The sequence below is a fragment of the Tamandua tetradactyla genome, chromosome X (genome assembly GCF_023851605.1).
Source record: "Tamandua tetradactyla isolate mTamTet1 chromosome X, mTamTet1.pri, whole genome shotgun sequence".
Lineage (NCBI taxonomy): Eukaryota > Metazoa > Chordata > Mammalia > Pilosa > Myrmecophagidae > Tamandua > Tamandua tetradactyla.
Window position 1 is genome coordinate 15,451,595 of NC_135353.1, and position 25,374 is coordinate 15,476,968.

Sequence of the window (25,374 nt, forward strand, 5' to 3'; positions counted from 1 at the left end):
AGGGGCCGTGCGTGGTGGGGGCGTCAGCTGCCGCGGCTTGAGGGGACCCTGCGGCTGGTTGCGGGCCGCAGCGGGCCTGGGGGATTCCCCACCGGACCAGGAAGCCTCCCGTGGGGGGGGGGCTTCCGCGGCTTGGATAGCCCTCCTATCTGAGACTCGTATCCGCGGACTCGAAGCAGAGACTCAAAGCCGCCCGCAAAAGAGGGGTGCCACCTGCCTCGGCTTGGGAAACTTGCTTCTCCAATACTCTCAGCCGGCCCGGAAAGGGGGGAGGGAGTAGCTCGGACCACCGCAGCTGCCGCTGATCGGGAGATCGCACGCCACTCGGGGGTCTCACTGCAGCCGAGTCTCGCAGTCAGTCTAGCCAGCCCAGACTTTGGATAGCCCTCTGATCCGGGACTCGTAGCCGCGGATTAAAGCCGAGACTCGAAGCCGCCCTCAAAAGAAGGGCGCCGCCTGCCTCGGCTTGGGGAACTTACTTCTCCGATACTCTCAGCCGGCCCGGGAAGGAGGGAGGGATTAGCTCGGACCGCCGCAGCTGCGGCCGCTCGGGGGTCTCGCCGCAGCCAAGACTCGGAATCAGACTTGCTAGCCCAGACTTTGGATAGCCCTCTGATCCGAGACTTGTAGTCGCGGACTCGAAGCCGCCCGCAAAAGTGTGGCGCCGGCCGCCTTGGCTGGGAAGCTTGTCTCTCCGAGTCTCTCAGCCAGCCCCGGAAGGAGGGAGGGATTAGCTCGGACCGCCGCAGCTGCGGCCGCTCGGGGGTCTCGCCGCCGCCAAGACTCGGAATCAGGCTTGCCAGCCCAGACTTTGGATAGCCCTCTGATCCGAGACCTGTAGTCGCGGACTCGAAGCCGCCCGCAAAAGTGTGGCGCCGGCCGCCTTGGCTGGGAAGCTTGTCTCTCCGAGTCTCTCAGCCAGCCCCGGAAGGAGGGAGGGATTAGCTCGGACCGCCGCAGCTGCGGCCGCTCGGGGGTCTCGCCGCAGCCAAGACTCGGAATCAGGCTTGCCAGCCCAGACTTTGGATAGCCCTCTGATCCGAGACTTATAGTCGCGGACTCGAAGCCGCCCGCAAAAGTGTGGCGCCGGCCGCCTTGGCTGGGAAGCTTGTCTCTCCAAGTCTCTCAGCCAGCCCCGGAAGGAGGGAGGGATTAGCTTGGACCGCCGCAGCTGCGGCTGCTCGGGAAATCGCCCGCCGCTCCGGGATCTCACTCACCGCAGCTGAGTTTCGCAGTCAGACTAGCCAGCCCAGACTTGGTTACGCTGTGTGTCCATTCCCTGCTGTAGCCCCGGGAGTTGTTTTGTACTGTTTCTGTTCACCTATTAGTTGATTTGGAGTCGGAGGAACTAAGACGCATGTACCTTACTAAGACGCCATCTTGGATCCAGGATTGACATCTTAACTATATTTAGTCTTCCAATCCATGAACACGGTATGCCCTTCCATCTATTTAGGTCTTCTGTGATTTCTTTTAGCAGTTTTTTGTAGTTTTCTTTATATAGGTTTTTTGTCTCTTTAGTTAAATTTATTCCTAGGTATTTTATTCTTTTAGTTGCAATTGTAAATGGGATTTGTTTCTTGATTCCCCCTCCGCTTGTTCATTGCTAGTGTATAGAAATGCTACAGAATTTTGAATGTTGATCTTGTAACCTGCTACTTTGCTGTACTCATTTATTAGCTCTAGTAGTTTTGTTGTGGATTTTTCCAGGTTTTCGACGTATAGTATCATATCGTCTGCAAACAGTGATAGTTTTACTTCTTCCTTTCCAATTTTGATGCCTTGTATTTCTTTTTCTTGTCTAATTGCTCTGGCTAGAACCTCCAACACAATGTTGAATAATAGTGGTGATAGTGGACATCCTTGTCTTGTTCCTGATCTTAGGGGGAAAGTTTTCAATTTTTCCCCATTGAGGATGATATTAGCTGTGGGTTTTTCATATATTCCCTCTATCATTTTAAGGAAGTTCCCTTGTATTCCTATCTTTTGAAGTGTTTTCAGCAGGAAAGGATGTTGAATCTTGTCAAATGCCTTCTCTGCATCAATTGAGATGATCATGTGATTTTTCTGCTTTGATTTGTTGATATGGTGTATTACATTAATTGATTTTCTTATGTTGAACCATTCTTGCATACCTGGGATGAATCCTACTTGGTCATGATGTATAATTCTTTTAATGTGTTGTTGCATACGATTTGCTAGAATTTTATTGAGGATTTTTGCATCTATATTCATTAGAGAGATTGGCCTGTAGTTTTCTTTTTTTGTAATATCTTTGCCTGGTTTTGGTATGAGGGTGATGTTGGCTTCATAGAATGAATTAGGTAGTTTTCCCTCCACTTTGATTTTTTTGAAGAGTTTGAGGAGAGTTGGTACTAATTCTTTCTGGAATGTTTGATAGAATTCAGATCTGAAGCCGTCTGGTCCTGGACTTTTCTTTTTAGGAAGCTTTTGAATGACTAATTCAATTTCTTTACTTGTGATTGGTTTGTTGAGGTCATCTATGTCTTCTTGAGTCAGAGTTGGTTGTTCATGTCTTTCCAGGAACCCGTCCATTTCCTCTAAATTGTTGTATTTATTAGCGTAAAGTTGTTCATAGTATCCTGTTATTACCTCCTTTATTTCTGTTAGGTCAGTAGTTATGTCTCCTCTTCCATTTCTGATCTTATTTATTTGCATCCTCTCTCTTCTTCTTTTTGTCAATCTTGCTAAGGACCCATCAATCTTATTGATTTTCTCCTAGAACCAACTTCTGGCCTTATTGATTTTCTCTATTGTTTTCATGTTTTCAATTTCATTTATTTCTGCTCTAATCTTTGTTATTTCTTTCCTTTTGCTTGTTTTTGGATTAGTTTGCTGTTCTTTCTCCAGTTCTTCCAACTGGACAGTTAATTCCTGCATTTTTGCCTTTTCTTCTTTTCTGATATAGGCATTTAGGGCAATAAATTTCCCTCTTAGCACTGCCTTTGCTGCATCCCATAAGTTTTGATATGCTGTGTTTTCATTTTCATTCGCCTCGAGGTATTTGCTAATTTCTCTAGCAATTTCTTCTTTGACCCACTCGTTGTTTAGGAGTGTGTTGTTGAGCCTCCACGTATTTGTGAATTTTCTGGCACTCTGCCTATTATTGATTTCCAACTTCATTCCTTTATGATCCAAGAAAGTGTTGTGTATGATTTCAATCTTTTTAAATTTGTTAAGACTTGCTTTGTGACCCAGCATATGGTCTATCTTTGAGAATGATCCATGAGCACTTGAGAAATAGTTGTATCCTGCTGTTGTGGGATGTAATGTCCTATAAATGTCTGTTAAGTCTAGCTCATTTATAGTAATATTCAGATTCTCTATTTCTTTATTGATCCTCTGTCTAGATGTTCTGTCCATTGATGAGAGTGGTGAATTGAAGTCTCCAACTATTATGGTATATGAGTCTATTTCCCTTTTCACTGTTTGCAGTGTATTCCTCACGTATTTTGGGGCATTCTGGTTTGGTGCGTAAATATTTATGATTGTTATGTCTTCTTGTTCAATTGTTCCTTTTGTTGTATATAGTGTCCTTCTTTGTCTCTTTTAACTGCTTTACATTTGAAGTCTAATTTGTTGGATATTACTATAGCCACTCCTGCTCTTTTCTGGTTGTTATTTGCATGAAATATCTTTTCCCAACCTTTCACTTTCAACCTATGTTTATCTTTGGGTCTAAGATGTGTTTCCTGTAGACAGCATATACAAGGATCCTGTTTTTTAATCCATTCTGCCAATCTATGTCTTTTGATTGGGGTATTCAGTCCATTAACATTTAGTGTTATTACTGTTTGGATAATATTTTCCTCTACCATTTTGCCTTTTGTATTATATATATCATATCTGATTTTCCTTCTTTCTACACTCTTCTCCATACCTCTCTCTTCTGTCTTTTTGTATCTGACTCTAGTGCTCCCTTTAGTATTTCTTGCAGAGCTGGTCTCTTGGTCACAGATTCTCTCAGTGACTTTTTGTCTGAGAATGTTTTAATTTCTCCCTCATTTTTGAAGGACAATTTTGCTGGATATAGGAGTCTTGGTTGGCAGTTTTTCTCTTTTAGTAATTTAAATAGATCATCCCACTGTCTTTTAGCTTCCATGGTTTCTGCTGAGAAATCTACACATAGTCTTATTGGGTTTCCCTTGTATGTGATGGATTGTTTTTCTCTTGCTGCTTTCAAGATCCTCTCTTTCTCTTTGATCTCTGACATTCTAACTAGTAAGTGTCTTGGAGAACGCCTATTTGGGTCTAATCTCTTTGGGGTACGCTGCACTTCTTGGATCTGTAATTTTAGGTCTTTCATAAGAGTTGGGAAATTTTCAGTGATAATTTCTTCCATTAGTTTTTCTCCTCCTTTTCCCTTCTCTTCTCCTTCTGGGACACCCACAACATGTATATTTGTGCGGTTCATATTGTCCTTGAGTTCCCTGATACCCTGTTCAAATTTTTCCATTCTTTTCCTGATAGTTTCTGTTTCTTTTTGGAATTCAGATGTTCCATCCTCCAAATCACTAATTCTATCTTCTGTCTCTTTAGATCTACCATTGTAGGTATCCATTGTTTTTTCCATCTTTTCTACTTTTTCCTTCACTTCCATAAGTTCTGTGATTTGTTTTTTCAGTTTTTCTATTTCTTCTTTTTGTTCAGCCCATGTCTTCTTCATGTCTTCCCTCAATTTATTGATTTCCTTTTTGAAGAGGTTGTCCATTACTGTTCGTATATTCAGCATTAGTTGTCTCAGCTCTTGTATCTCATTTGAACTATTGGTTTGTTCCTTTGACTGGGCCATATTCTCAATCTTCTGAGCGTGGACCGTTATCTTCTGCTGCTGGCATCTGGGCATTTAGTCAGATTTCCCTGGGTGTCGGACCCAACAAGGTTGTAAGATTTTTCTGTGAAATCTCTGGGTTCTGTCTTTCTTATCCTGCCCAGTAGGTCGCGCTCGTGGCACACGTTTGTCTCACGTGTTTGGAAGGGATCCCCCGGTCACTGATCTCCGCGGCCTGGGGATTTCCGATCCAATTTTCTCAGTTGGTTCAGTGGGCCGCACGTGGTGGGGGCGTCAGCCGCCACGGCTTGAGGGGACCCTGTGGCTCCTTTATTAATTCCCCTATTGGTGTTTGGTTGGACCCAGTCCCTGCCACTGTCGGAAATTCCCTCCTCTCCCTGGAGGGGTGTCAGTCGCCGGCCGCAGCAGGCCCAGGGAATTCGCTACCGGACCAGGAAGTCCCCCGCGGGGGAGGGGCGTCGGTAACCCGCCGCCGTGGCCTGGGGAATTCGCCACCGGACAAGGAAGCAGCCCGTGGGGGAGGGCCACCGCGGCTTGGGTAGCCCTCTGATCCGAGACTCGTAGCCAGTCCAGGAAGCCGCCCGCAAAAGAGGGGTGCCGGCCACCGCGGCTTGGGAAACTTGCCTCTCTGAGACTCTCAGCTGGCCCGGGAAGGAGGGAGGGAGGGGCTCCGGCCGCCACAGCTGCCGCTGCTTGGGAAATCGTGCGCTGTTCGGGGATCTCACCGCAGCTGAGTCTCCCAGTCAAACTAGCCAGTCCAGACTGGGGTACGCTGTGTGTCCATTCCCTGCCGTGGCCCTGGGAGCTGTTCTGCACTGTTTCTGTTCACCTAGTAGTTGCTCTGGAGGAGGAACTAAGACGCACATACCTTACTAAGCCGCCATCTTGGCCCCGCCTCCCTGTTTATATGTTTTTTAAAAAACTATAAGTACTTATATATTTTTGGATACTGTTTTTCAGTTACATATGTTACAAATATGTTTTCACAGTTTGTGGCTAGCATCTTCACTCTATGAAGTTTTCTTGATGAATAAAATTCAATTTTAAAAGTCACAATTATGAATATTTCACTTTGTGATTAGGGACTGTATTTTAAGAACTATTTTTCTATGCCTAGGTCATAAAAACGTTTACATATATTTTAGTAGAAAATAGAAAACATATATGGTAACATTGTAGTAGCAAAAAAAAATAACTTAATGAAAGCAGATGTCCACGTATAGAGCAATGATTGGATAAGCTAGTTATACACATGGTATAAAATGTTATGCATATTAAAATGTTTTACTATATGTATATACATATATATATATATATATATATATATATAAACAGCCATGCTATATTAAGTGAAAAAATGCATGAGCCTGTATAGTATCTTTATTAAAAAAGAAACAAAACAACCAAAAAACATATATTTTTGTTTATATAATTGTATATGCTTCCGTGACTATAGAGAACTATTTACATTGGTTACCTAAGGTCCTGGGATTAGGATGGTTAGTGAGATAATTACTTTTTTTTAAATTTATGCGTATCAGTATCTTTTAACTTTGTCTAGTGATCATGTTAAACTTCTGTTTTTCCCTAATTAGAATGCCTTTACTTTCGTGACTACTTTAATAATGCATGTAATGATGAAAAAGCCAAGCATTTCAAAAAATATGATTAAGAAAGTAAAGTTACCTGAAATTTCACCACCCTAAGGAAACAAACATTGAAATTGTATTGGTGACCATTCAATTAAACATAGTTTTATCTAATTGGAGGAAGGTTGTTTTTATCTAAGGTAGGCAATTTTTAAAAAAACAGCAACAAAACACCTCCACCGTGATGTCAATTTATCCTACTAGCTATCCAATTGATACAAAATTGATTACTAACTATTATAAGTAAAAATTAAGTACTTAGATGAAATTTTAATTTAGGATACCTAAAGGCAGGTCCAAAAGTATTGGCTAAATATATTCTGGTGAATTGTCTAATGTGCCTAGGCTTTTCATCCATATGACTAATTTTCTCAAGATTAATTAGAATACAAGGGAAATTAAGAAATATCTTGAAGCTAATGAAAATGAAAACATCATACCAAAGCTTATGGGGTGCAGCAAAGGTAGTGCTGAGAGGGAAATTTATGACTATAAATGCTTATATTAAAAGGGAACAAAGATCTCAAATCAGAGACCTAACCTCAAAATTGGAGGATCTAGAAAAAAGAAGAGTAAATTAAACCCAAAGCAAGCAGAAGTAAGGAAATAGAAAAGATTAGGTAAGAGAGGTATGAAACAGAGCATATGAAAATCAATAAAATAAGAAGTTGATTCTTTGAAAAGTTTAGTGAAATTGACAACCTTTAGCTAGAATGACAAAGAAAGAGAGAGAGGTCACAAATAACTAAAATCAGAAATGAAAAGGTGGACATTAATACCAACCCCACTGAAATAAATAGGACTATAAGGGGATACTATGGACAGCTATATGCAATAAATTTAGATAACCTAGATGAAATGGTCAAATTTCTGGAAGCACACAAACTGCCTAAACTGACTGAAGATGAAAGAGAACATCTCAACAAACATATAATTATTAAAGCAATTGAATCAGTAATCAAAAACTGCCCAACTAAGAAAAGGAGAAGAAGGAAAATATGGATAAAGAGATAAAAGGATATTTAAAGGACAACATGTGACCATAAAAAGCTTGAAATAATAAAAAAGAAACATAACAGAAATTATGAGGATGAATGACACAATAGTAAAGATTCAATATACACTAAAGGCATACAACAGCAGAATTGACCAGGCAGAAGAAAACAATCAGTTACCATAAAGATATGAAATAAAAATCATATAAACACATGAACAGACAGTGAAAAGAATACAAAAATTGAGCAATGTCTCAGGTATTTTAGTGACAGCACAAATCACACAGACATACACATCAAGGGTGTTTCTAGATGAGAAGAGAAGGTAAAAAGGGCAGAAAGAATATTTGATGAAATAATGGCCGAAAATTTCCCAATTCTCATGATATATATATACATGTCCAAGAAGCACAGCATAGAATAAATCTGAAGAGACCTACTCTAAGACACATTCTAATCAGAATGTCAAATGCCAAAGATAAAAAGAGAAACAGCAACAAAAAGTGATTTATCACATACAAGGTATCTGCAATAAGACTATGTATGATTTCTCATTAGAAGACATGAAATGAGAAAGCAGTGATATGGTATATTAAAGGTACTGAAAGAAAAATAATCTGCCAACCTAGAGTTCTTTACTGGCAAAACTGTCCTTCAAAAATGAAGAATATAAAATATTCACAAGCAGAAACTGAGAGACTTCTTCAACAACAGACCCGCCCTACAAGAATTGCTAGAGGGAATTCTGCAGGATAAAAGGAAGAGATAGGAGAGAGTGGCCTGGAATGTGAAGAAATGAAGATCATGAGTAAAATGAAATAAAAGGATAAATGAAAAACCCAATAGTACTGCATACTCAATGTACAAGTGTACTCTTTAATTCCTACAAGAATCAGAATTCAACTGAACAACAAAAAGGTGTATTTCCTGATAATAGACATGCAAAATATAAAATAGCAAAGTTGGACAAAAGCAACATGAAGAGGTGAAGCAGAGGGATATGGGATCAGAAAATATGCATGCTATTGAAGCCAAGTAGGTATCTATCAAATCAGTAGGTTAAGGATGTAGGTTGTGAAATGTAAACCCTAGGGTAACCACAAGAAAGTATTTTAAAAATACACAGAAAGAGAAATAAGAAAGTGATCAGGTATGTAACCTATGCAGAAAAAGAAGTTGCAATAAAGGAAAAGAGAGACAAAAAATATGACGTAAAAACCAAGGGAAAAAATGGCTGAAGTACATATTGCCTTTATGGTTATAACATTGTATATTGATGAATTAAACTCCCTCATCAAAAGATACAGATTGGCAGAATGGATAGAAAAGCATGATCCAATTATATATTGTTTACTAGAGACTCACCTAAAACCCAAAGACAAGAATAGGTTGAAAGTGAAATAATGAAAAAAAGATATTCCACGCAAATAGTAACCAAAAAAGAGCTGGGATACCTATACTAACATTGGACAAAATAGACTTTAAACCAAAAGCTATTATGAGAGACAAAGAAGGATACTATATATTAATAAAAGGAGCAGTCACCCAAGAGGAAATAAAAATAATAAATATGTAGGCACCTTATCAAGTTGCTCCCAAATCTATGAAGAAAACACTGGCAAAACTGAAGGGAGAAATAGACACCTCTACAATATTACTTGGAGACTTCAGTACACTCTTTCATCAATAGATAGGACATTCAGATAGAAGATCAATAAAGAAAGAGAGAATTTGAATAATACGATAAATGATACACCTAACAGATATATACAGAATATTGCACCCCAAACAGCTGTATATACATTCTTCCCAAGCACACATGGATTGTACTCAAGGTTAGACCATATGTGGGTCATAGAACAAATCTCAATAAATAGAAAAAGATTGAAATTATACAAAGCATATTCTCTGACCAGAATGGAATGAAACTGGAAATCAATAACAGGTAGAAAACTAAAACAAAACAACAACAACAACAACAAAACACACACACAAATACACTGAAGTTAAATAAAACTTTAGCAATCAGTGGGTCAAAGAAGAAATCGCAAGGAGAATCAATGATTTTCCTTAGACAAATGAAAATGAGAACACAACATATCAGAGCATATGGAATGCCATAAAGGCAGTGCAGAGAGGGAAATTGACACTCATAAACGCTTACATAAATAAAAGAAGAAAGAGATAAAATCAAAGACCTAACTGCAGAGGAACTAGAAAAAGAATAGCAAATTAATCCCAAATCAAGCAGAAAGATATAGCTAAGAGTAAGTAGAAATAAATGAAATTGAGAATATAAAAACAATAGAGAGAATTATCAAAACAAAAGTTGGTTAATGGAAAAGATCAACAAAATTCCCAAACCTCCACTAGACTGGCAAAGAAGGAAAGATTTCTAAAAAATCAGAAATGTTAGGGGGAAGTTACTACTGAACCCGCAGAAATACAATGGGTCATAGGAGGATACCATGAACAACTGTATGCCAAAAAATTAGACAACTGAAATGAAATGGACAAATTCATAGAAACACACGAACAACCTACACTGACTTTAGAACAAATACAGGGCCTCGACAGACCCATTACAATAAAGAGATTGAATCAGTCATCAAAAAATCTCCCAACAAAGAAAATTCCAGGACCTGATGACTTTCCAGGTAAATTGTGTCAATCACTCCAAGAATCAATACCAATCCCACTTAAACACTTGCAAAAACTTGAAGAGGAGGGCATGCTACCCAATTTATTCTATGAGGCCAACATTATTCAAATACTAAAGCCAGACAAATAAACTACAAGGAAAGAAAATTACAGATGTGAATTTCTCTTTTGAATCTGCAACAAAATACTTGCAAATTAAATACTTGCACACTAAAAGAATTATATGCCTTTGGTCAAGTGGGTTTTATTCCCAGGTATTCAATGGTGGTTCAACAAAACAAAATCCATTAATGTAATATACCACATTAATAAAATGTGGGGAAAAATACATATCATACTGATTGATGCAGAAAAGACATTTGACAAAATCCAGCATCATTTCTGAAAAAGAAAAAAAAAACACTTCAAAAATAAGAATAGAAGGAAACTTCCTCAATATGATAAAGGATATATATGAAAAGCCCACAACTAACATCATACTCAATGGTGAAAAATTTAAAGATTCCCCTCTAAAATCTGGAACAAAACAATGATGCACACTGTCACCAGTTCAACCTTGTACTAGAAGTTCTAGCCAGAATAGTTATGTAAGAAAAATAAATAAAGGACAAGTAAATTGGAAAGGAAGAAGTAAAATTTTCATTATTGGGAGATGACATGATTCTATGCATGAAAAAGTCCAAAAACTACCACAAAGTTCCTAGAGCTAAAAACAAATTCAGGGAAGTGGTGGGGTATAAAACAACACACAGAAATCAGTGGTGTTTCTGTGCACTAGTAATGAGCAACCTGAAGAAGAAATCAAGAAAAAAATTTATTTACAATAGCAACTGAAAGAATCCATTATCTAGGAATAAATTTAACCAAGAATATAAAGCACTTGTACATAGAAAACTACAAAATGTTGCTAAAAGAAAGCAAAGAAGATCTAAATAAGTAGAAGGATATTGTGTTTATAGATTAGAAGACTAAATATTGTTAGGATATCAATTCTACTCAAGATGATTTACAGATTCAACACAACTCCAATCGGAATTCTATCAGCGAAATTTTCAGAAATGAAGAAGCCAATTATTTGAAAAGGTAAGGGGCTCCATATAGCCCAAAATATCTGTTGGAAGGATCACACTTCCTGCCTTTAAAGCTTAGTACAAAGCTACAGTGGTCAAAAGAGCATAGTGCTGCGACAAGGGTAGATATTGACCAATGGAATAAAATTGAATGTTCAGAAATAGACACTCACAACTATGGCAATTGATTTTTTACAAGGTGGCCAAACTCACTGAATTGGAATGAAGAGTGTCTTCAACAAATGGTGCTTGGATAATTGGATATCCACATGCTAAAGAATGAAAGATTACTCCATCTCACACCATAAACAAAAATTAACTCAAAATGGATCAAAGATCTAAATATAAGAGCCAGTACTGTAAAACTCCTAGATGAAAATGTAGGAAAGCATTCTCAGGATTTTCTGTTAGGCAATGATTTCATAGACTTTACACTCAAAGCACGAACAGTGACAGGAAAAAAAAATAGATAAATGCGACCTCTGCAAAATTTGGGCTCTTTTTCCTCAAAGGACTTTGTCACAGTAGTGAACATACAACCTACTCAATGGGAGAATATATTTGGAAACCACTTATCCAATAAGGGTATGTGTATATATATATATATATATATATATATATATACACATATATATAATACATATATATACACATATATATATATCTATATATATATGTGTATATATATGTGTATATATATGTATATATATATGTGTATATATATGTATTATATATGTATATATATATATATCCAGAATATATAATGAAATCCAACAGCTCAACAATAAAAAGACAAATAAATCATGTAAAATGAGCAAAACAAGTCAGTAGATATTTCTTCAAAGAGGACTTACAAATGGCTAAAAAGCACATGAAAGGATGCTCACCATCACTAAGTATTAGGGAAATGCAAATCAGAACTATGATGAGATATCATTTCACACCCAAAAGATTGGTACTATTGAAAAATAGAAAAATGGTTTCAGAGGATGAGGAGAACTAGGAACACTTGTTCATTGCTGGTGGGAATGTAAAATGGTGCAGCTGCTGGGGAAGACAGTTTGAGGGTTCCTCTGGAAGGTAAGTATAGAATTGCCATTTGACCCAGCAATCCTGCTACTAGGTATATACCCAGAAGAATTGAAAGGCTTAAACAGATATTTGCAAACTGATGGTCACAGAAGTATTATTCACAATTGCCAGAACATGGAATCAACCCAACTGTCCATCAAATGATGAATGGATAAACAATATGTGGTATATACATGCAATGGAATATTATTCAGATGTAAAAAAAGTGAGGTCTTGATGTCCTTTGGCTTCTTGGACTTTAAATCCAAAGCACAAACAACAACAGAAAAAAATAGATAAATGATACCTCATCAAAATTAAAATCTTTTGGTCATCAAAAGACTTTATCATAAAAAGGAAATGACATCTGGGTTTGATTCCCAGCCCATGCACTTCCCTCCACCAAAAACCAACCAAACAAAAAATCAAACAAAAATTCAATAAATGGTGCTGCAATAATGGGATACTTACATGGAAAAAAGAATGAAATATGACCCCCACCATACAGCATAAAAAACGTGACAAGCTACACAATGGGAGGAAATATTTGGAAACCATATATCCAATTAGAGTCTAATACTCAAAATATACAAAGAAGTCCTATAACTCAACAATAAAAAGAGATAAAACACAATTTAAAAATGGGTTAATGACCTGAATAGACATTTTTCCAAAGAAGATATACAAATGGTCAGAAAGCACATGAAAAAATGCTCAACATAACTAGCCATCAGGAAAATGCAAATCAAAACCACAATGAGATACCATTTCACATCCACTAGAAGGGCTGCTATTAAAAAAAACTGGAAAATAAAAAATTTTGGAGAGGAAGCAAAGAAATAGGAACACTTATTCATGGCTGGTGGGAATTTAAATGTTGCAGCCACTGTGGAAGACAGTTTGGTGGTTCCTCAGGAAGTTAAATACAGAATTGCCATATGACCTGGTAATCCCACTTTTAGATATATACTCAAACATTTGAAAGCAGGGACTCAAACAAATATTTGCAAAATAAACAAAATGTGGTTTACACATACAATGGAATATTATTCAGCCATAAAAGGAATAGTTTTGATACCCTCAACAACATAGATGAACCTTGAATACATCATGTTGAGAGAAATAAGCCAGTCACAAAAAGACAAATAATGTATGATCTCACTGATATGCAATAATCGAAATATGTAAATTCATAGAGTCAAAATTGAGACTACAGTTTGCCAAGGGCCAGGGTGATTGTAGGAAATAGGGAATTAGTACTTAAGTTTCACAGAGTTTCTATTTGGGATAACAGAAAATTTTGATAATGAATAGTGGTGATGGTAGCACAAATTTATGACCATAAGTAACCGCTCTGAAATATACAGTTCAATGTATGTTACTAGAATAAGCTTCAAAAATATATACCCATAGGACTGTACAATCCAAAAAGTAAACCATGAAGTAAGACATTAACCAATGTTAACAGACCAGTTTAAAAAATGTACTTTCATCAATTGCTGCAAATGCACCATACTAATGCAAGGTGTTAATAATAGTGTGGCATATGGGTACTCTTTGTTTTATGCATTATTTATCTGTAAACCTACAACCTCTGTAATAAAAACACACTTTAAATAAAAATATACAGACAGTGAATCCTATGTTAAATCATGGACTATAACTGATAGCACAATTATTAAAATGTGCTAACATTAATTGTAACAAATGTTCTACACCAATCCAAGGTGTTAATGATAGTGTATTATATGGGAATCCTGTGCTTTATGCATGAATGTTCTTTAAACACACAAATTCTTTCATAAAGAGAAAAATAAAAATAATTAATTTTGGAAGTTTTCTCTAAAGACACCATTATGAGTTGGTGTGCATTTTTTGTGTCTTTTGCCTTTTTCCTTTTTGTACTGCATTACATCATTTCTTATGTGAGCATATGTCTCTGTCCTCTATAGCAGTGTATTCTGAAGCTTACTCACGTATTGGACTCACCTGAGAAGCCATCTATTAAAAAACAATGCCTAGTTCCCACCACAAAAGATTCTAATTTAATTTATTGAGGTCTGAATACAGATGCCAGAGGTGATTCAAATTTGCAATCAAGCCTGAGAAACTTCGGATAGAACACTGCCTAGTTCCCACCACAAAAGATTCTAATTTAATTTGTTGAGGTCGGAATAAAGATGCCAGAGGTGATTCAAATTTGCAATCAAGCCTGAGAAACTTCGGATAGAACACTGATTCTCAAACGTGAGTGCACATTAGGATCACCCAAGGGACTTTTAAACTGTACTGATGCTCAAACTTTGCCTCAGACTAATTGAATCAGAACCTCTGTGGGTAGGTAGGGCCTAGGCATTGGGGTAGTTTGTTTTTATTTTATTTGTTTTGAATTTTAGCTCTCCAGGTCATTCTAGTATTCATTCAGTATTGAGATACATTGATCCATTACATAGTAACTTGTTAAAAATGCAAATTCTTGGGGCCAACCCAAGACCTAAGAATCAGAAACTCCCAGGGTGGTGCCCAGTAATCTATGATCTAGCAAGACCACCAGGGTATACAGATATACCATGCCTCAATGCTAAAGAACCACTGATCTAGTCAGTGATACTCAACCTTGGCACATATTTGGAGGCATTTCAGATTCTTTGAAAATACTGATGCCTGGGTACCTCCTCCTCATATATTCTGATTTAATTGTTCTGGGGTCCATTTTTGGCATTGGGGTTTCTAAAAGTTCCCAAGATAATTTGAATGTGTAGCCATGGTTGAGAACTACTTCCTTATTCCATAAGCTTCTTGAGAAAAAGAATCGTGAAATAATCAGGTCCAGAATTTGTAGGTTCAGAATTTGACACTTCATGAATCCGGGGAGAACTTGAGAACAGGGTAATGACAGGCGACAGGTGAAAAAGTGACAAATCATGATTAAAAACAGGTAAGGCATTTGGATTTCTCTGTAAGGAATTCAGGTCAATGGCCCACTGTAGAATAGTCATCCAGAGACTCTCAGTTTCTTAATATTAAATGAGATTTTGCTCATTTTGCTTTCCAAAAATAAAACCCATCGGTTCTAGAAAGATTTTCTCTGTATAATGGACCTACTCTGCTATTACTTATAGATAATCAGAATAGAAAATATATTCAAATGTTCCACTACATTTTAGGTATAAAAATATATATCAGGCTGATCATAACTGAAAATCATGCAACACCAAATGGATCTGTTAGGAAAATAAGGAATTTAAATAAACTCTCTCCAGGAAGAGATCAGTCATAGTGATCTTCAATTATTTATGAAGACAGCTGCATTTCTTTTTATAAATCTGTTTTGCAGCAAAATTCTCCAATTTCAAATTATTTTAAACCAAAAGCAAGAAAAAAATATTCCATTATCTTCTAAAAGACTAAAAGCTTAATAATCAACCAAGCTTAGAATTTATTAAAATTTTTCTGATTGAAATGTAATTAATGCTGGAGCCAAGAGAAAAAGGTATTATTTTTCTTTCCAATTTGGGTATATAGTGTTGAATCATTTTTAGCTCTACATTTATCTATTATAATAATTAGTATCAGAGATACATTAAATGAAAATGTGCTTCTGAAGATATAACATAATTTTCTAAATTATAATGTAAGGGTATATAGTCATGGCCAAATGGATACAGTGAAATTCATAAACACAAATATTTTCCCATGTAGCATTATTTTGAATTTATAAAACCAACAACAATAATCACTGTGCTATCATCCTAATCCCTTAGCATTCTATTTAAATTTTTAATTTGCTTTCTAAAACATTGCTTTCTTCCTTGGGCATGGCTCTCCAGTGGACTCCTCAAAGTCCTGAATTCCCCTTATCACTATGACTTGGCCTTTCAATGAAGCAGAAGATAGGTACGTCCCGAGCAGAGAAAATGACTGCAGTTGACTTCCAAGCATGACCCCCTTATTAGAGAGGAGGACAGATGGAGAAAACAGCTCAAATAAATTGTTTACAATGTTATACTGGAGAATTCTGTGTTACAATTGTAATAAATTATATTTAGCTATGAACAAGCCAGATACAGTACATTCATACAATGACGCTTTCTACCTAGCTGTAAAGAAAGGCAAATTTAAATATGTAATTATGTGCCTTACTAACTTGGGTCAAGTACAGTGTCTGACACATAGTAGGTAATTTTCAAATACCTGTAAATGGGTAGACAAATGTAAGGGTGGATGGATGGAGCAAGATTTACAACCATTAGAACTTGAGTACAGGGTACACTTAGATGTTGTATTACTCAGGGTTCTCTAGAGAAACAGAACAAGAAGGAGATATTATGTAAATATGATATTTATAAAGACGTCTCAAACAACTGTGGGAATGGAACAGTCCAAAATCCGTAGAGCAGGCTGTGAACCTGACACCTCCAATGAAGAGTTTAGATGAAGTCCACAGGGGAGCCACACTGGCTGAAGAAGTGAAAAAGTCTCTCTTCTCCCATAAAATTCTTCAACTTAATTGATCACAGATGTAATCAGCCACAGATGCAATCAACTGACTGATGATTTAATCAACCAGCCATGGAATATGCTTGCAGCAATGGTCAGGCCACTGCTTGCCTGATCAGACAATTGGACATCATCACTTGGCCAAGTTGACAACAGAACCTAATCATCACAGTCCACCCTTTGTCAACTTGGCAGCTACATATATCACCCTGAAACATGTTGAATTTCCACATAGAACACAAAAACAGACCTATATTTCACTTAACCGTCATCAAGCACTTCAGCTGGTGGTGGTTCTTTGCTAGGTAATGGGACCCAAACCTTCATTCCTGAAGTTTCTGGGCCATTGGTAGTCCTGCCTGGATGGGTTGTTGCAGTTTTCCATTGACTTTAATCACTGGGCTTGGTAATACTAAGAGATGTCCTAGGGAATCTCCTGAATTCCAGGGAAACATTTCTTTACCTCCATTGTGCAGTTGTAGTGGCATTTCCCCTTGATAGTCAGTATCAATCACTCCAGACAGAACAGTCATCCCCTTTCATGTCTGTTGATTCAGTGGCATGAGAAGATCAAAGTGGCTAAGTGGCAGTCTTAAGTTCCAGTTCAATGGAATCATTGCTGTATTTTATATTAGGAGCACTCCTTCTTTTGAAACTAAGACCTGTAGACCAGCACAGCTTAAGGTTTCAGAGACAGAAAGCAAAAATTTTCCTTGTGGATCATTAGGGGTGATAGTGAATAGTGCCACTCCCATTTCCACCCCTTAATTCCTGGATCTGTGAATCCTGGCTATAGGAGAAACAGGACCATAGAGTGGACAGTGATTCAGAGCATACACAGCCTCTTGGAGAACATTGCTTCAGCCTTGGAAGGTACTGCTGCCTAGTTGGCCACACAATTGGGTCCTCAAAAGATCATTCCACCATTTTATCAACCTACCTGCCTCTGGATGATGAGGTATATGGTAAGAACAGAGAATTCCATGACCATGCACCCATTCCCACACTTCATTTTCTGTGAAGTTGGTTCCTTGATCAGAAGAAATATTATATGGAATACCATGATTGTGGATAAGGCATTCTATAAGTCCATAGATGGTAGTTCTTGCAGAAGTACTGCATGCAGAGAAGGCAAACCCATATCCAGAGTATTTGCTATTCCAGGTAGAACAAATCGCTACCCCTTCCACGATGGAAGTGGTCCAATGTAATAAATCTGCCACCAGGTAGCAGGCTGATCACTTCAGGGAATGGTGCCGTATTGAGGATTTAGTGTGGGTCTTTGCTACTGGTAGATTTTGCACTCAGTTGTAGCTCTTGCCAGGTTGGCCTTGGTGAGTGGAAGTCCGTGTTGCTGACCCCATGCATAACCTCCATCCCTATCACATACCTACTTTGGTAATGGCCCCATTGGTCAATGGCAGGAGTGGCTGGAGAAAGAGGGTGACTTGTATCCATAGGGCAGGTACTCTTATCTATTTTATTATTAAAACCTTCCTCTAATTAAGTCACCCTCTGGTGAACATTCCCATGGGACACAATTATCTTCAAGTTCTTTGCCCTCTCAGAAAGTTCTATCCATATACCTCTTCCCCAGACCTCTTTGTCACCAATTTTCCAATCATGCTCCTTCCAAGTCCATGTCCATCTAGCCAAACCATCACAACAGCTCATGAGTCAGTATACAAATGCACCTCTGGCCAGTTCTCCTTCCAAGCAAAATAAACAACCAGGTGCACTGTACAATATTCTGCCCACTTGGAAGATTTTCCCCCACCACTGTCCTTTAAGAACATTCCAGAGAAGGGTTGCAGTGCTTTAGCTGCCCACATCCTGGTGTTCCTTGCATATCATGCAGAATCATCTGTAAACCAAGCTTGAGTTTTCTCTTCCTCAGTCAAATGACTGTAAAGAATTCCCCAAGAGGCCTTGGTCTGTTCTGGAAAAGAGAAGGTAATGTGGCAGGAGTGGGGGCCATGGGCATTTGGACCATTTCTTCATGTAACTTGTTCCTTCAGGACATGCTTGAGCCCTATCTCTTGTATACTATTTCCATGTTATGATGGAGTATTGCTGTGCATGCTGAACTTTATGGCTTCGTGGGTCAGACATCATCCAGTTCATGATAGGTAACACAGGTCTCATGGTAATGTGGTGGCCCATGGTTAGGCATTCAGTCTCTACTAAGGCCCAATAGTAAGCTAATAGCTATTACTCAGAAGACCAGTAGTTATCTGCCACAGATGGTAATGTTTTGCTACAAAATCCTAAAGGTCTGCATTGTGATTCTCCTATAGGGGCCTGCCAAAGGCTCCAGACAGCATCCCTATTTGATACAGATACTTCCAGCATCATTGTATCTGCTGGATCATATGACTCAAGTGGCAAAGCAGCTTGCAAGTGGCCGACACATGTCACAGAGCCTCTTCTTGTTCAGGTCCCCGCTCAAATTTAGTAGCTTTTCTGGTCACCTGGTAAGTGGTATGGATAGCACACCCAAAGGAATAACACATTGTCTCCAAAAGCCAGAGGGCAACTAGGCAGTATACCTATTTTTTGGTTGCAGGAGGGGCCAGTTGCAACACCTTATCCTTCACCTTAGAAGGGATATCTCGATATGCTCCACACCACTGGACACCTAGACATTTCTGAGGTGGAATGCCCCTGTATTTTTGTATGATTTATCTCCCATACCCTGACAGACAAAAGCCTTAAAAATAAGTCTAGAGTAGTTGCTACTTCCTGCTCACTAGATCCAATCAACATGATATCATTAATATGATGGCCCAGTGTGATGTCTTGTGGGAGAGAGAAACAATCAAGTTCCCTGTGGACAAGATTGTGACATAGGGTCAAAGAGTTGACACACCCCTGAGACAGGACGGGGAAGTTATACTGCTGGCCTTGCCAGCTGAATGCAAACTGTTTCTGGTGGTCCCTACTGACAGCTATTGAGGAAAAAGCATTTACTTTATCTATAGGTACATACCAGGTACCAGGCAACATGTAATTTGCTGAAGCGATGATACCACATCTGGAACAGCAGATGCAATTGGAGTCAACATGTAGTTAATTTTATGATAATCCACTATCATCCTCCAAGGCACATCTGTTTTCTGCACAGGCCATACAGGAGAGTTGAATATGGGTGTGGTGGGAACCACCACCCTGCATCCTTCAAGTCCTTAAGAGTGGCAGTAATCTCTGCAATCCCTCCAGGAATCCGGTATTACTTCTGATTTACTATCTTGCTAGGTAGGGGCAGTTCTAGTGGCTTCCACTTGGCCTTTCCCACCATAATAGCACTCACTGCACAAGTCAGAGAATCAGTGTGGAGATTCTGCCAGTTGCTGAGTATGTCAATTCCAATTATGCATTCCGGAACTGAGAAAAGAACACAAAATGGATCTGGATGAATTCCACAGGAGAGGCCCACTGGCTGAAGAAGCAGTGAAAAAGTCTCTCCTCCCCCTCAAAATCCAACTGATTGGATAATCTCATTGGTGAGAGGTGTGCCTTAGTTTCTTGCAGATGTAATCAGCCACAGATGTAATAAACTGACTGTTGATTTAATGCACCAGCCTTCTGGTTTATCAACCAGCCATGAAATATCTTTGCAGCAATGGTCAGGCCAGTACTTGCCTGACCAGAAAACTGGGCATCAGCACTTTGCAAAGTTGACACCAGAACCTAGCCATCACAGATGTTGAAACTTGAATGTATTTTCTTCCTTGCAGCCACAGAACCAGGGCTTGCTTTGTAATCTCCCCTGCTTCTCTTGTTCAAGCAAACTTTAGTATAATTTAATATAACTATTTAATGTGATTGGTCACAAAACCAATAACTTGTAAAATATGAGGGAGTGGCATTATCGCTACCACTCAATTTAACTTGTTTTTTGCCCCATGACTGCCTAATTGCCAGGCACTGGCAATGAGATTAAAGGAAGATAAGGTTAAAATTCCAGTCAAGGTCACCTTGAGAAAGCTTAAGTGCTGAGATGAAATTATTGTTCATCGTTGCATAAATACTGAAAAGTCACTAAATGCTTTTGAGCAGAAGATTAATACTTTATACCTGGGCTTCAGGAAGATTAAATAATCCTGCAGTACTGCCCAAATTGTCTAGACCTGGAAAATTAGTTAATTACAGGAGTAATGAAAGAAAAGTGTTATAACATCAATGGAGGTGTGTTAGTAATTCCATACATTCTAGGTTCAAATATATTATTAATATTAACTACTTTTAAAACTAACATACTAATGTATTCCATGCCAAGTTTTAGCACAATAGGGACAATGAATGCTAGCTTGTACTTCCAGGTTAACCCTTTATTTTCTTTTTCTCATTGAGATAAAATTCACACAATACATATTTTACCATTTTACATTTTAACCATCTTACAATTTTACATTTTAACCATCTTACAATTGTTTACAATACAACTCGTGCACAATTCAATTATTTTTAGACTATTTGTGTTCAGTGATTTTTAGTATATATAGTATATATATATGTGCATACTTAGTATATATTAGTATATTAGTATATTTAGTATATTAATGATTTAGTCTATTTAGTATATGGAATTTCAGAAGCTTTCTACCACCCTCAAAAGAAATTTGTTCCTCCCAATTTCTTCTAGTATGTACAAATCTATTTTCTGCCTTTATGGATTTCACTGTTCTGGACATTTACCTAAATGGAATTGTAAAACAGGTTGCTTTTTGTGTCTGGCTTCTTTCTGTTAGTGAAATAATGTTTTCAAGGTTCATTCGTTCTGTAGCATGTTTTAGTACTTCCATCATATTGATAGTTCATATTTATTTCTATCCTTTTTTCAGTTGATGGTCATTTGGGTTATTCTGCCTATTATGACTAGTGCTGCTATGAACATTCCTGTACAATATTTTGTTTTCATTTCTTTTGGGTAATATATTAAGGAGTGGAAATGCTGGTCCTTTGTTAATTCTATGTTTACCTTTATGAGGAACTGCTAAACTCTTTTCCACAGTTCCTGCATCATTTTTAATTACCACCAGCAATGTATGAGGGTTTAAGTTTATTCACTTTTTTGCTAAACTTGTTATTTTCTTTTATAGACAACCTAATGGGTGTGACATGGTTTCTCACTGTGGTTTTGATTTGCATTTCCCTAATTATTAATAATGTTCAGCATCTTTTCATGTGCTTATTATTCATCTTCTTTGGAGAAATGTCAATTCAAATCCTTTGCCTATTTTTAAAAAATTGAGCTGTCTTTTTATTGTTCGGTTGTAATATTTCCTTATATATTCTGGATATTAGACCCTTATATATATGTGATCTGCAAATTTTTTCAACCATTTTGTAAGTTTTTTCACTTTCTTGATAGTGTCTTTTGAAGCAAAACAGTTTTGAATTTTCACAAAGTTCAATTTACAATTTTCTTTCCTTTGCTGCTTATGCTTTATATGTCATATCTAAGAAACAATTGCCTTATCCAAGGTCATTAAGATTTATACTAGTTTCCTTCTAAGAGTTTTAGCCCTCACACTTACGTCTTTGTTCAATTTTGAGTTAAATTTTATACGTGGTGTCCTTAAGGGTCCACATTCATTTTGTTTTTCCATTTAGAGATCCAGTTATCAGAACACCATTTGTTGAAATGACCATTCATTCCCCCAATGAATTGTCTAGGAAACCTTTTCAAAACTCAGTAGGTGAACAAAGTGAGGGTTTATTTCTGGACTCTCAATTCATTCCACTGATTTATATGTTTAAACATATACCAGTGCCACTATGTTTTAATTTGTATTTTTTTCTCAGTGCTTTGATTATTGCAACTTTGTATTTAGTTTTTAAATTGGGAAGTGTGAGTCTTTACATTTTGTTCTTATTCAGGATCATTTTGGCTATTCATGATCTTCTGCATTTCCATATTAATTTTAGTATCAGCTTGTACCTTTTGAGAAAAGTTCAAAATTTTAATTTTATATACATTGAATCTGTGTATAAATTTAGGGAGTAAGGCCATCTTAATAATTTCTCCAATCCATAAATAACAAAGATCTTTCCATTTATTTAGGGCTTTTAAAATTTCTTTCACCAATGTTTTGTAGTTTTCATTGTACAGCCTTGCTCTTAGTTAAATTTATTCATATATATTGTATTCTTTTTGATACTATTCTAAATGGAATTGTTTTTAATTTCATTTTTGTATTGTTCATGGCTAGTGTATGGACATACAACTGAGTTTTTATATTGATCTTGAATCCTGCAAATATGCTGAAATCATTAATAGACTGTAATATTTTCTTTGTTGATTCTTTAGTGTTTTCTATAGTAAGATGTTATCTGTAAATAGAGATGGTCTTACATTTTACTTTGCATTCTGGATGCCTTTTACATCTTATTCTTCCCTGATTGTCCAGAAGGATGCCACTAAAATGGTGAATAAAAGTGATGAACACAGACACACCTTTTCTTGTTACTAATCCAGGAGGGGTGAAGGAGAGCTTTCAATCTTTCACCATTAAGTAGGATACTAGCTGTGGGTTTTTCATAGATGACCTTTATTAGATTAAGAAAGTGCCCTCACCTCCTAGTTTATTGAGTGTTTTACCATGAAAAGAGGTTGGAGTTTTCAAATTCTTTCCCTGGATCTAATGTGTTTTTTGGTCATGTATTCTATTTCCATGTGGTACTGCACTGACTGATTTTCACATTTTTAACCACAGTTAAATTCCTAGGGTAAATGTCACTTGGTCAGGTGTACACACACACACACACACACACACACATGTTAGTGGATTTAATGAGTTAATGCATTGCTGGATTCAGTTTTCCAGTATATTGTTGATGATTTTGGCATCTCTATTCATAAAGGATATTGGCCTGTAATTTTCTTTTCTTGCGATGTCTTAGTTCAGATTTGGTATCAATGGAATATTGGGCCTCAAAGTATGAGTTAAGAAGTTTTCCCTCCCCTTCTATTTTTTAAAGACTGGGAAGAATTGATATTAATTCTTCATTAAATATTTGGTAAAATTCACCCATGAAGTTATTTGGTCCTGGGCTTTTAATATTGGTTGGAAAGCTTTTGATTATTGATTGAATGTGTTTACAGAGTATAGATCTATTAGGATTTTCTATTTTTTTTGGAGTCAATCTTGGGTAATTTGTGTTTGTAGGAATTTGTTGGCATGTAAGTGTTCATAGTATTCTCTTATAATCCTTTTTATTTCTGTAAGGTCAGTTGAAATGCCCTCACTTTCATTCCTGGTTTTAATAATTTGAAACTTCCTTCTTTTTTCTTAGTCAATCTAGCTAAAATTTATCATTAAAAAAATCTTTTCAAGAAATCAAGTTTTGGTTTTGACATTTTTCTCTATTGTTTTTTTTATTTTCTAATGTATTTCACCTCTAATCTTTAACATCCCCTTCCTCTGCATGGTTTAGGTTATCTTTTTCCAGTTTGTTAAGTTTCAAAGTTAGGTTGTTGATTTGAAATCTTTCTTCTCTTATGATGTAGATGTTTACAATGATTAAGTTCCCTCTGAGCGTTGCTTTTGCCATAGCCCATAAGTTTTGCTATGTTGTGTTTTTGCTTTATTCATCTCCAAGTACTTTCTAACTTATCTTGTGATTTCTCTTTGACCCATTGGTTATTTAAGAGTGAGTTGTTTAATTTCAAGATACTTGTGAATTTTCTAAATTTCCTTGTGTTATTTACTTCTAATTTCATTCCATCATGGTCATGCTTCCTTTTAGTTCATGACATTGTTCAACTGTTTGAACACATTAAAAGTAGCTGATTTAAAGTCTTTTTCTACTACTCCCAACTTCCTCAGGGACAGATTCCATCAATTGCTTTCTTTCCTGTGTTTGAGCCACATGCTCTTGTTTCTTTGCATGTCTTGTAATTTTGGGTTGAAAATTCAGTATTTTGAATATTATTATTGGCACCTTTGGAAATCAGATCTTTCCCATTTCCAGGCTTTGTTGTTGTTGCTTGTTGTAGATCTTTGTTTAGTGATATTTCCGTATTTATTTCTGTGTGGCCATTGAACTCTTTGTTCTGTTATCTTTGTGGCTACCTAATGATTGGACAGAGATTTCCTTAAATGTCCAGCTTTTGCAATTGGTTCTCTGTGTGTGTTGGAGCACACCTTCAACACTTGGGCAGGAAGTTTACAACTCTGGCTTAGCCTTCACTTTCATTTTGTACAGGGTTTATAGAAAGCGAACTAGATTTGAAAAGTGTGGATAAGTAATTCAATTTTAAGTAGTTCAGTTTTGATCAGTTATGGAACATAGAAAGCATCTGAAAGTGTGATTTCATATCTCCATGGTTGGAATAATAGTTCTGTAAATAATCTGACCAAACAAGATGTTGAAGATATTAGGAGAGGTTGATGTCCCTCAAGTACAATGTAAAGACATTCGCTTGGCTCACTTCATCAACTATATTCTAAACACTTACAAATAATCTGCAAAACTGGAAAAAAAAAAAGTTCCCCACCCATCAGTATCTCACCCCTGATTAAGATTAAGGTCTTATCTGCCATTATTCTCATAATGGTACCAATATTTCAAGAAAGTTGGAATACATTTGGGTAGCTAAACAAGTCATC